Source organism: Arachis ipaensis, chromosome B2 (assembly GCF_059453495.1).
Source record: "Arachis ipaensis isolate K30076 ecotype BB chromosome B2, ASM5945349v1, whole genome shotgun sequence".
NCBI lineage: Eukaryota > Viridiplantae > Streptophyta > Magnoliopsida > Fabales > Fabaceae > Arachis > Arachis ipaensis.
Window position 1 is genome coordinate 50,357,560 of NC_142437.1, and position 5,506 is coordinate 50,363,065.

Consider the following 5,506-nt stretch of genomic DNA (forward strand, 5'->3'; position numbering starts at 1 on the left):
ACAAGTTATCCTTATACTTTTAGAGTTACTGATTTTATCTCTAAATTCAGATTTCATAAAAAAAAGTCACTTTAATAATCAAGCTTTAATCTTTTAGCAGTTCTCAAACTTAATTCTAATTAATCATGAACCAACATTAACAACTACCAAAACCAATTCCAACCAGTCACAAGTCAATTCCACAGCCAATCCGATACATCAGATAACTAAAAATAACAACAAGCACTTACTCTCAATAACTAGAATATAGCCACACAACTCAACTAATTCAGTATAATCACATAGAATCAGAACTTTTCAACAATTCCATCAAAATAAAAAAAACCAATATCAATTATAGCTTCAAACACTCACAACAAAGCCCAAAGACATTCACAGCCATAACCTGAATTTAATACTCCAATTAAAACACTAAAACATCATTAAACTTAATCCAAATTTCACAACCTCAACCCAAGCTTATTTCTATCAATTAGTCTCTCATAACAACAAAACCAATTACATTCACAGCAGCAATCCAAACTCAATTTATCAATTATCCATACAACAGCTGTTCAACAATTAACTCAGCATATTTCAATTTAATAAGTTACACTAAATTAATCATTATTCACAACAGCATCTAAGTTCAATCACAGCTCAGAATAATCACAATGACTAACTAATTTCAAATGCATTTCAAGTCATTCATGTTAATTAAGAAATTCTTAACCATTATTAACCATTTGCATTTATCCAATAACTTTGTAGGCATTCTAAATTAAAAACGTTTAACTTTAAAAATAAATTCCCTACCTCGATTAGCCGAAATTCGATATTCAAACACAGCAAAGCCTTCTTTTATTTTTAATTCGCTGTGGCAACAACCTTGAACCGAATCAATAGCAGCGGCATTTCTGATCACTTCTCAGTAGCAGCAGTGGCATGAACTAATCGATTCAGAACCAGAATAGTACTATTGATAAGCACCAACGACCTCGGTGGCAGCAAAATAGTAGTGGTTTGGTGCACGAAATTGTGATGTCCAGGCTCGAACAATCCCTGGTAATGGCTCCAAAGCTTGGTGCTTTGATCTTAATTCATAATTGTCACAACTTCGATACAACTAACCAGCAAGTGCACTGGGTCGTCCAAGTAATACCTTACGTGAGTAAGGGTCGAATCCCACGGAGATTGTTGGTATGAAGCAAGCTATGGTCACCTTGTAAATCTCAGTCAGGCAGATATAAAGTGATAATGGTGTTTTCGAATAATAATTAATAAAATAGGGATAGAGATACTTATGTAATTCGTTGGTAAGAATTTCAGATAAGCGAATGGAGATGCTTTTCGTTCCTTTGAACCTCTGCTTTCCTGCTATCTTCATCCAATCAGTCTTACTCCTTTCCATGGCTGGCTTTATGTGATACATCACCACTGTCAATGGCTACTTTCGGTCATCTCTCGGGAAAATGATCCAATGCCCTGTCACGGCACGGCTAATCGTCTGGAGGCATCACCCTTGCCAATGGCTTCATCTTATCCTCTCAGTGAATAATATGCTCACGCACCCTGTCACGGCACGGCTATTCATCTGTCGGTTCTCGATCATGCTGGAATAGGATTTACTATCCTTTTGCGTCTGTCACTAACGCCCTGCAATCGCGAGTTAGGAGCTCGTCACAGTCATTCAATCATTGAATCCTACTCGGAATACCACAGACAAGGTTTAGACTTTCCGGATTCTCTTGAATGCTGCCATCATTCTAGCTTACGCCACGAAGATTCTGGTTAGGAGATCTAAGAGATACTCATTCTAGCTTAATTCATGTAGAACAGAAGTGTTTGTCAGGCACGCGTTCATAAGGGAGAAGGATGATGGGCGTCACACATAATCATCACCTTCATCACGTTCTTGGGTGCGAATGGATATCTTAGAAGCGAAATAAGAAGAATTGAATAGAAAATAGTAGTACTTTGCATTAATCTTTGAGGAACAGCAGAGCTCCACACCTTAATCTATGGAGTGTAGAAACTCTACCGTATGAAAATACATAAGTGAAGGTCCAGGCATGGCCGAGATGGCCAGCCCCCTAAAACGTGATCAAAGGATCATAAGGTAATCCAAAGATGATCAAAAGATCAAAAAGACTAGTAAAAGGTCCTATTTATAATAAACTAGTCACTAGGGTTTACATGAGTAAGTAATTGATGCATAAATCCACTTCCGGGGCCCACTTGGTGTGTGTTTGGGCTGAGCTTAAGTGTAGCACGTGCAGAGGCCATTTGTGGAGTTGAACGCCAGTTTCTGTGCCAGTTTGGGCGTTCAACTCTGGTTTTGGATCCTTTTCTGGCGCTGAACGCCAGATTTGGGCAGAAGGCTGGCGTTGAACGCCGGTTTACGTCGTCAATTCTTGGCCAAAGTATGGACTATTATATATTTCTGGAAAGCCCTGGATGTCTACTTTCCAACGCAATTGGAAGCGCGCCATTTAGAGTTCTGTAGCTCCAGAAAATCCACTTTGAGTGCAGGGAGGTCAGAATCCGACAGCATCAGCAGTCCTTTTTCAACCTCTGAATCTGATTTCTGCTCAAGTCCCTCAATTTCAGCCAGAAAATACCTGAAATCACAGAAAAAAACACAAACTCATAGTAAAGTCCAGAAATGTGAATTTAACACCAAATCTATTAAAAACATCCCTAAAAGTAACTAGATCCTACTAAAAACATACTAAAAAAAATGTCAAAAAGCGTATAAATTATCCGCTCATCACAACACCAAACTTAAATTTTTGCTTGTCCCCAAGCAACTGAAAATCAAAATAGGATAAAAAGAATAGAATATACTATAAATTCCAAGCTATCAATGAAACAGAGCTTCAATCATATGAGCGGGACTTATAGCTTTTTGCCTCTTGAATAGTTTTGGCATCTCACTTTATCTATTGAGGTTCAGAATGATTGGCATCTATAGGAACTTCAGATTTCGAATAGTGTTATTGACTCTCTTAGTTCAGTATGATGATTCTTGAACACAGCTTTTTTATGAGTCTTGGCCGTGGCCCTAAGCACTTTGTTTTCCAGTATTACCACCGGATACATAAATGCCACAGACACATAATTGGGTGAACCCTTTCAGATTGTGACTCAGCTTTGCTAAAGTCCCCAATTAGAGGTGTCCAGGGTTCTTAAGCACACTCTTTTTTTTTTTGCTTTGGACCTTGACTTTAACCGCTCAGTCTCAAGTTTTCACTTGACACCTACACGCCACAAGCACATGGTTAGGGACAGCTTGGTTTAGCCGCTTAGACCAGGATTTTTTTCCTTTAGGCCCTCCTATCCACTGATGCTCAAAGCCTTGGGATCCTTTTTATTTCCCTTGCCTTTTGGTTTTAAGGGTTATTGGCTTTTTGCTCTTGCCTCTTGGTTTTAAGAGCTTTGGCTTTTTCTGCTTGCTTTTTCTTTTTCTTTCTATATTTTTTTTTTCGCCTATTTTTTTTTTCTGCAAGCTTTGTTCTTTGCTGCTTTTTCTTGCTTCAAGAATCATTTTTATGATTTTTCAGATTATCAAATAACATGTCTCCTAGTCATCATTCTTTCAAGAGCCAACATATTTAACATTCTTAAACAACAACTTCAAAAGACGTATGCACTGTTCAAGCATACATTCAGAAAACAAGAAGCATTGTCACCACATCAATATAATTAAACTAAGTTCAAGGATAAATTCAAAACTCATGTACTTCTTGTTCTTTTGAATTAAAACATTTTTTTTAAGAGAGGTGATGGATTCATAGGACATTTATAACTTTAAGACATAGTTACTACTACTAATGATCATGTAATGAAGACACAAATATAGATAAGCATATAACATAGAAAATGAAAAACAGAGAAAGTAAGAACAAGGAATGAGTCCACCTTAGTGATGTCCTTGAGCTCTTCTATGTCTCTTCCTTGTCTTTGCTGCTCCTCCTTCATTGCTTTTAGATCTTCTCTGATTTCATGAAGCATGATGGAGTGCTCTTGATGTTCCACCCTTAGTTGTCCCATATTGGAACTCAATTCTCCTAGGGAGGTGTTGATTTGCTCCCAATAGTTTTGTGGAGGAAAGTGCATTTGAGGCATTTCCGGAATCTCATGGTGATGAGCTTCATACGCCTCTTGAGCTCCATGAATGGGCTCTCTCGCTTGCTCCATCTTTTTCTTAGTGATGGGCTTGTCCTCTTTAATGAGGATATCTCCCTCTATGTCAATCCCAGCCGAATTGCATAGTTGGCAGATGAGGTGAGGAAAGGCTAGCCTTGCCATGGTGGAGGACTTGTCAGCCACCTTGTAGAGTTCTTGAGGTATGATCTCATGAACTTCCACCTCTTCTCCAATCATGATGCTATGGATCATGATGGCCCGGTCTATAGTAACTTCAGACCGGTTGCTAGTGGGAATGATTGAGCATTGAATGAACTCCAACCATCCTCTAGCTACAGGCTTGAGGTCCAATCTTCTTAGTTGAACCGGCTTGCCTTTGGAGTCAATCTTCCATTGAGCTCCTTCTACACATATGTCCATAAGGACTTGGTCCAACCTTTGATCAAAGTTGACTCTCCTTGTGTAGGGGCGTGCGTTCTCTTCCATGTATGGCAAGTTGAACGCCAACCTCACAATTTCCGGACTAAAATCTAAGTATTTCCCCCGAACCATTGTAACATAGTTCTTTGGATCCGGGTTCTTACTTTGATCATGGTTCTTGGTGATCCATGCATTGGCATAGAACTCTTGAACCATTAGGTTGCCGACTTGTTGGATGGGATTTGTTAGAACTTCCCACCCTCTTCTTTGAATTTCATGTCGGATCTCCGGATACTCATTTCTTTTGAGTTTAAAAGGGACCTCAGGGATCACCTTCATCTTGGCCACAACATCATAGAAGTGGTCTTGATGGGCTTTAGAGATGAATCTTTCCATCTCCCATGACTCGGATGTGGAAGCTTTTGTCTTCCCTTTCCCTCTTCAAGAGGATTCTCCGGTCTTGGGTGCCATCAATGGTAATGGAAAAACAAAAAAGCTATGCTTTTACCACACCAAACTTAGAATATTGCTCGCCCTCGAGCAATAAACAAAAGAATAGAAGAAGAAGAAGAAGAAGAAGAAATATGGAGAGGGAGAGGGAGATGTGGTTTCGGCTAAAGAGAGTGTAGAGGGGTGTGTTGTGTGAATTTGATGAAGAATGGATGGCTTTATATAGGGAAGGGAGGGGGGGTTAAGGTTCGGCCATATGGGTGGGTTTGGGTGGGAAATTGGTTTTGAATTTTGAAGGTAGGTGGAGTTTATGAGGTAGGTTTATGGGGAAGAGAGATTGAGGTGATTGGTGAGGGGTTTTTAGGGAAGAGTGTTTGTGGGGTTGTGTGAAAGAGAGTGGTGAGAAGAAGTGAGTGGAGGTAGGTGGGGATCCTGTGGGGTCCACAGATCCTGAGGTTTTCAAGGATTTACATCCCTGCACCCATTAGGCATGTAAAAATGCCTTTGT